General features: G+C 38.5%; 1 pseudogene; it reads right to left on the bottom strand.

Annotated features, from left to right (window-relative positions):
- Positions 1-81: 81 nt before the first annotated feature.
- Positions 82-979, bottom strand: LOC118754942 (annotated as a pseudogene).
- Positions 980-8,685: the final 7,706 nt, after the last annotated feature.

Here is an 8,685-nt window from a genome sequence, read left to right as displayed (position 1 = left end):
GGGCACAGAAATAAAATCTAACATCATTAAATTATTTTTCCTATTTGGATAAAAGCGCGGGGTGAAACCCGCGGGTATAAGCTAGTTTAGTATAAATGCAGCGAAACACAAACGTAAATAAAAAAATAATGTAATTAAAGTTATTATAGTTATAATTGTTATTAGAATATATTGGTTATTAACAATTAATAATTGAATAACCAATCATTTTGGTAAAAATCCAATAAATGGTGGAAGTCCACCTAAAGACAACAAATTAAAAAATAAACAAAATTTTAAAATTTTTGATTTAAAAAATAAGTTAAAAACTTGATTGATATGATATATTTTATAATTATTGAATATAAAAATTAATCTAAACGATAAAAATTAATATATGGAAAAATTAATTAATCAAGTTGATTCGTCGGCTTGTATAGCGGTCAATATTCAGCCTAAATGATTAATTGAAGAGAAAGCTATTAATTTACGAAGAGAAGTTTGATTTAATCCTCCTAATGAACCTATTACTGTTGAAAGAATAATTACTAAATAAATAAAATTTCTTCAACTAGTGTAAGAATTTAATACAAGAGAAGCTATTTTTTGTCACGTTATTAAAATTAGAGCATTTATTCATGATAATCCTTCTATTACATTTGGAAATCGAAAATGGACTGGTGCTGCTCCACTTTTTAATAATAAAGACGATTAAATAATTAAATTATTAAATATTAAATTATTTTGAATTGTTGGAAATTTGTTATGTATATTAGAATAATAGCAAATAATAATACAGCTGATGCAATTGCTTGGGTTAAAAAATACTTAAGAGAGACTTCTGTTGATATTAAATTATTATCTCCTATTAGGGGATAAAAGATAATAAATTAATTTTTAAACCTATTCAAGCACCTAACCAAGAATTATATGAGATAGTAATTATTATTCCTATTATTAAAATAAAAAATAATATAATTTTAGCAGTATTATTAAAAATTAAAAAGAAACGGATTATAAACCGTTATAAATGAGGTATGAACCCAGTAGTTTATTTAGCTTCTCTTTTTATATTTTAGTGTATGATGCACAAAAGTTTTTGATACTTTTAGGAATAGTTTAATTCTATTAAATATAAATTTATAATGAATGTAATATTATTACATAATTTACCCTATCAAGGTAACCCTTTTCGTGAGGCAATTAATCGAAAGAAAATAACTTATTTCATTTAAAAAAGATAATTTCTCATGTGTTTTTTTATTTAATATAAATTTTTATGTTCTAAATATAATATTATATATTATGTTATTATATTATATTGTATAAAAAAAGTAACTTTAATAATAAAGTTTAACTTGATAGTACATAATTAAATATGCCAATATATCCATTTCCGAGAATTAAAAGATCAATACGTTAGTCTAATAGAAGATGATAATAAAAGGGTGGCTTTAACATATATCTATAATATAGATTCTATATAAATGTTTTTTTTTTTAAATTATACTTGCATTTATTTGTTGGATCCGCTTATTTTACATCTATTAAGCCTAACAACAAGTTTAAAAATCTTATGTCTAATTTACAATAATATAGCTCAAACCCTGGGGTTGAGCCCTGTTGATTTAACGTCGCTCAACGAAAGGCTGGTAGATCTCTTCTTCGCAGGCGTGTTATATTTGTTGTGTTGCACAGGCCACTTGCGAGTGGATTTGGGTGGTTTTTTTATATTCTTCTCTGCTGCTGTCGATTACAGATTTAACCATCGGTATACCAAGGTCCCTATGTATATTTTCATTGCGGACATACCACGGTGCTCCCGTTAAGGCCCTTAGGTTTTAGATTGGAATCTTTGGATCCTGTCAATGTTGGTTGCACAGGTCTTACCCCACAGTTGAATACCATACATCCATATAGGCTAAATGACTTTATAATCTTGTTTCAGTTTTGATTTACTGTCTATAAGCCAGTTCACGCTAGCTGACTTTAGCTTCATTTGTGTAATCTTGGTTGATATGTGTTTGCGCCAAGTTAGTCACCTATCGAAGTGTATTCCTTTTGTTTTTTCCGCTCAAGAATAATAATTGACACCTGATTTTTACTTTTTTTCCCAAACATAAAACTCAAAACCTTATACAACCAAGACCATAAGAGCTGTTGCCTTGTAATTTTATGAGAACACACTTTTTGTCATGAGGTACCACCCAATGATAACGAAACGTTTGAAGTTCTACACTTACAGGCAGAAAACCGGCATCGAAGTGAAACAAGATCGTTTTCATGCCTTTTGCATACGCATATGTATGTATATCCTTAATACGAAAAAACACTAACTTAGTAATCGTTTTGACAATTTTGCTTTTGTTAAAAGTGTTGTATATTTTCTCCATACAAAGTGTGCTCTAACACGCTTTTTATATGAAAAAACGTGCATGAGCGTCAGCAACAAATGCCAAAAATCAACGACAAGTCATAGCACCTTCCAACTTACACTTTGTTCTACTAAAATTAAACGGGCTACAAAACTGCTTGCCCAAATTTTGTTTAAAGAGGGTAATTAAAAAGTGAAATGTTTTTATAAAAATTTACAGAATTTTCTTTAACTTTGCGACTAGTTTGGTATTCTCACTTTTGGAGTTTTGTTGCTTATAAAGAATTAGCGAAAAATAATTATAATTAAAATAATTATAATAATAAATAATTTTCCATAATAAGTTTTTCATTAAAAACGGTCTCATGCTCATTAAAAATTGTTGAATATAATTGTCATAAGGCCATAAAATAACAAAACCAAATAACTTAAGGACGAGCACACCTAAAAGTTAAACATTCTAAAAATAGAATGATTAGCAAAAGCCTACAAAACCAACAACCAGATGATCAAGTGAATTGCAGCGGAATAGCTGCGCTTGATTGTGTTGGCTTAGCAAATGAAAAATGTGGAAAAAAGCAACGATAATTTACAAGGCGAACTTTGCACAGGTATCTCTTCTACCATTTTTTTACATTACTGTTGTTTTCGACAATAAGTTTTTCATTAAAAATGGCATCAAGTTCACTAAAAATTTATTGAAAAATAAAATATGTAAAAAACATTTTCCGTATTGCAAAAAACTCTATACTCAATAAAGTTGATTGACTGTATGAATTTTTGTTTATTTGAAATTATCATTTAATTTGTATTCAAAAACATAATTTTTTCTAAAATCTCAGCTGATAAATTACAGCGAAGGTCACTTAAGACCAGTTTTAGGGCTGAAAATGAACGCTCCACACTAACTTGCGTGGCTGGAACGCTGTGAATTACTTGCGCCATGGACCAAAGGTATGGATATACATATCGTTTTTCTTTCCAGTAGTCGATCAAATTATTCGTTAAGTCAACTGGTTTTGGCGCATAGCTTCTATTTCGTTAAACGCCCTCTTTAGTTCGACATCTTGCTCTTCATCTCATGATTCCTCGTCTGCAGGTGAAACCTCAATCGCATTCAAAAAAGATTTAAGCAAAGAAGTTGACCTTTGCGACTGTGATTGCTGCACTTCGTGATTTGAATCTTCGTTTGACACTGGTAATGGCAACGACTCTTGACCATAATTTACCTCGTCTGTAATTTCGTGTGCACTATTATTCTTTAAAACAAAAGAACATTACAAGAATTTCCATAAGAGGATAAAAATCATTAATATTACTTTCAAAGAGATCATGTGTCGAATTAATTGTTTCAAAAGTGTCTTGGCATACATCATTTTTATGGGGTTCGTAATTATAAGGCGCCGTATGCGAGGGTCCAAATACATACAAGACAGCACAGATGTATTATCGAATATTAGTAGCTCGCGTTGGAGTGCAATGGGGTATAGTCATTGCGCTGGGTATGCAGTTACAGTTGCATGGCTATACTCAATCCCGACTCTTGCGTCCTCGTTCGCGCACTCTGGGCAACGTGAGCAACCCATGTGCGAGATGCGGTAACCAATCCGAGTGGAGCCTTGGGTCTCGGCAGAAAGAGAGGGGGCTTCGGTGGGGCCACTCTGACTTATTCGGTTTAGGGGCTCACTGAAGTCTGTAGCGTCTGTTCACCAGTAGGTGCGGCTGCAAGCGGGTGTCTGCTTGGAGCAAGCGGCTCGCTATATAAACGTGTATTTGGTTGCGAAACCACCCCCGTCCCAGCAATGGGTTGTGCGCTGGGCTTGGGACCCGCCACGTAAAAACCACTTCCAGTGAAGAAGCAAGGCAAAGCCTCGGATGAGACCCCCCCTTATGATGACGACCACGGCAAACGTTTAAAGGACTACGATTTGAGGGCATGCACCTCGAATTTCCGGACCCTTAATGGGGAAGGTGCCTCTGCCCGGCTGGTTGATGTCCTCGTAAGGACAAAAGCTGACATCACCGCCATCCAAGAAATGCGTTGGACGGTGCAAGGCAAACAATGTCTGGGGCCTTGCGACGTCTACTACAGCTGCCATGTAAAGAAGCGCAAATTCGGAGTTGGATTTGTGGTGGGAGAGAGACTCCGTCGCCGAGTACTGTCGTTCACCCCGGTGGACGAGCGTATAGCCACAATCCGCATCAAAGCGAGATTGTTCAACATCTCGCTCATCTGCGCCCATGCCCCGACGGAAGAGAAGGATGAGGCTTCCAAGGATCTCTTCTATGAGCGCTTGGAGCGCACGTACGAGCGCTGCCCCCGTCATGATATCAAAATCGTGCTTGGCGACTTCAATGCCAGGGTGGGCAAAGAAGGGATCTTTGGAACCACCGTCGGAAAATTCAGCCTCCACGACGAAACGTCCGACAACGGATTGAGGCTGATCGACTTCGCCGGGGCCCGAGACATGGTAGTATGCAGTACTAGGTTCAAGCATAAAAAGATCCATCAAGCTACGTGGCTGTCTCCGGATCGAAAAACGAGAAACCAAATCGATCATGTTGTGATAGACGGAAGGCACGCTTCCAGTGTTTTAGACGTACGCACACTCCGAGGCCCAAAAATCGACTCGGACCACTATCTTGTTGCAGCCAAGATACGCACCCGCCTCTGTGCAGCAAAAAATGTGCGCCCAAATATGCAAGGAAAGCTTAACGTCGAAAAGCTGCAATCACAACAGACAGCCAGCGCTTTCGCTACTCGACTCTCACACCTGCTCTCAGAAAGCACTCTTCAACAAACCGACATATGCGAGCAGTGGAACCACATTTCCCGCTCATTAAGTACCGCCGCCGAAGAAGTAGACGGATTTCAGCGAGCCCGAAAGAACAACTGGTACGATGAGGAGTGTCAGGAAGCTGCAGAGAAAAAAGATGCCGCCTACAGCGCCACGCTGAGATCGGGCGCAAGGCGCGCTATGTGGGACCGCTATAGGGATCTGAAGAGGGAAGCGAGACGTATTTGCCGCAACAAGAAGAGAGAGGCAGAAATACGTGAGTGCGAAGAGCTTGAAATGCTGGCCGACAGGAGGAATGCCCGAAAATTTTACCAGAGAGTTAGGCGACTTACGGAAGGTTTAAAGACCGGGGCGCACTCCTGTAACAACAATAATGACGACCTAGTAACTGATGTCCAGAGCGTACTTAAATTATGGAGGGAACACTTTTCCGCCCTACTAAATGGTAGCAGCACGGAGAGTTGTGGAGAAGAAGAACCCGAGACCGCAGTCGATGATGACGGAGTCGACGTTCCACCGCCTGACTATGACGAGGTACGTATAGCAATAACGCGGCTGAAAAACAACAAAGCCGCTGGAGCTGACAGCCTGCCAGCTGAGCTATTCAAGTACGGCGGCGAGGAGTTGATAAGGTGCATGCATTAACTCTCGTGCAGAATATGGTCAGATGAACGCATGCCCGATGACTGGAATTTAAGTGTGCTCTGGCCAATCCACAAGAAAGGTGACCCCGCCATTCGCGCCAACTACCGCGGGATCAGCCTTCTAAGCATAGGTTACAAGGTCTTATCGAGCGTATTGTGTGAAAGACTGAAGCCCACCGTCAATGAACTGATTGGGCCTTATCAGTGTGGCTTTAGACCTGGCAAATCCACCATAGACCAGGTATTCACAATACGCCAAATCTTGGAAAAGACCCGCGAGAAAAGGATCGACACTCACCACCTATTTGTCGACTTTAAAGCCGCTTTTGACAGCACTAAAAGGAGTTGCCTATACGCCGCTATGTCTGAATTTGGCAAAACTCATACGGCTGTGTAAAATGACGTTGCGCAATACCACCAGCTCCGTCAGAATTGGAAAAGACCTCTCCGAGCCGTTCGCCACAAAACGGGGTTTCAGACAGGGCGACTCCCTTTCATGTGACTTCTTTAATCTGATGTTGGAGAAGATAAGAAGAGCTGCAGAACTGAAACGCTCAGGAACAATTTACTACAAGAGCGTGCAATTGCTGGCTTATGCCGATGACATCGACATCATCGGTAACAAAAACCGCGAAGTCTGTTCTGCCTTTTCCAAGTTGGATAGGGAAGCAAAGCGCATGGGTCTGGTGGTAAACGAGGACAAGACGAAGTATCTCCTGTCATCAAACAAACAGTCAGCACATTCGCGCCTTGGCACCCACGTCACTGTTGACAGTTACAATTTCGAGAAAGTAGAGAATTTCGTTTACTTGGGAACCAGCATTAACACCGATAATAATGTCAGCATTGAAATCCAACGTAGAATCACTCTTGCCAACAAGTGCTACTTTGGACTGAGTAGGCAATTCAGGAGTAAAGTCCTCTCTCGACGTACGAAAACCACGCTCTATAAGTCACTCATCATGCCCGTGCTGGTATATGGCGCAGAAGCATGGACAATGACAACATCCGATGAGGCGGCTCTTGGGGTGTTTGAGAGAAAGATTTTGTGGAAGATTTACGGTCCTTTACGCGTTGGCGACGGCGAGTACCGCAGACGATGGAACGATGAGCTGTATGAGCTTTACAACGATATGGACATAGTGTAGCGAATTAAAATACAGCGGCTCCGCTGGCTTGGTCATGTCGTTCGAATGGACACCGACACTCCAGCTCTGAAAGTATTCAACTCGGAACCCGCTGGTGGTAGCAGAGGAAGAGGGAGGCCCCCACTGCGATGGAAAGATCAGTTGGAGAAGGACTTGGCTTCACTTGGCATTTCCAATTGGCGTCAGTTGGCACAGAGGAGAAACGACTGGCGTGCTTTGCTGAACTCGGCCAAAATCGCTTAGGCGGTTACAGCGCCAAAAAAGAAGAAGAAGTAGCTCGCGTCTTTCGAAGCACTTGAAGAGCAATTGACCATTTACACTGTTGTTGGCTTGCAATTGCAGCTTTAATAGCATCCACAAAATGCAGAAGTCTCCTAAAAAAAGTTGGCTGGATTGCAGTTTTAACGTTGCAACACTGGCTCCAGTATTTCAATCAGTTCGCTTATTTCACTCCACTCTGCGGGAGAGAGCTGTAGTTTTTCATCAATATTATTCGAGCAAAATTCCCTGTAAGATAACAGGCTTTTCAGCATGTCAAATGTCGAATTCCACCTCGTAAAAATATCAATTACTGGACGACGAAGTCCCTGGGCTGCCATAGTGCACCTTAAAGAGCATTAATAAATAACATACAAATAATATTTAGTATTATGTGTATAGATATTAGGGCGGTCCAAAAAAGTAAAGTTGGAATTTTTATGCTCCCACCTCCTAGGATTGTTTTATACCGAAAAAAATTGTACCCCAATTTTTTTTTGAAATCAAAAAATATATAGAGGACGCTCAAAGTTTTCCATGTATTTTTATATGGGGAAAAAACAACTTTTCATAGAAATGGCATAGAATTCCTAAAAATCTATATTTTTCTATCGGAAAGCTCTGTTTCTCTGCAGGAGATTCCCAGTAATAAAACCCAATTGCTTATTTAAGCATTTTTTCATCGCAATTGTAGGTTGTGGGTCCGCCAAAACCAACAAAATCCCCGAAAAATGCAATGGGAGTACCAATAAAAAAATCGTTAATATTAAAAAATGGGTAAATAAACAATTGGGTATTATTATTGAAAGTCTCCTGAAGGGAAGCAAAGTTTTCCGATCGAAAAATATTTCTTTATGGTATAATTCTATACCATTTCTATGAAAACTTGTTTTTTCCCCATTTACAAATACACGGGAAACTTTGAGCGCTTTGAGCGACCTCTAAATATTTTTCGATTTCAAAATAAAAAAATAGGGGTCTTTTTTATCGATAAAGAACAATCCTAGGGGGTGAGAGCATTACAATTCCGACTTTACTGTTTTTGGACCACCCTAATATACATAAGTGTTCGTACTTATTTTAAGGTATGAGTTTTTATATCTAATTATTATTTTTTATCTCTGGTTCAATTCTTGATCATTAACCGACTTCAAAAAAGGGGGAAGTTATTCGTCAGAATATTTTTTGTCTGGTTTCTTTTATGTATACTATTGAATAGATAAATTTGGACCAGGTCACGGCCTTCGGTAATACTCTTTTATACGAACAGTGGTACCTTAAAATTGGTTACATAATAATTTTGTTCAGTTACGATCATTGAGTTGTGAAATACTAACGGTACTTCTAAATTTTTACGGTACTTCTAAATTTTTATATGAACATTGAAGTCGGTTTTTTTTTTTATTTAAATGCTACTTCCCAGTCGGAACAGTAGTAATGCATAACATGCATGATAAATATTATAATGTATTTCTTATGAGTTC

This window comes from Rhagoletis pomonella, unplaced genomic scaffold, assembly GCF_013731165.1.
Source record: "Rhagoletis pomonella isolate Grant_MI unplaced genomic scaffold, Rhpom_1.0 Rhpom_scaffold_04952, whole genome shotgun sequence".
In the NCBI taxonomy this organism is placed as follows: domain Eukaryota; kingdom Metazoa; phylum Arthropoda; class Insecta; order Diptera; family Tephritidae; genus Rhagoletis; species Rhagoletis pomonella.
Note: the sequence above shows the minus strand (reverse complement) of the source record. Positions and strands in the feature narration are given on the sequence as shown.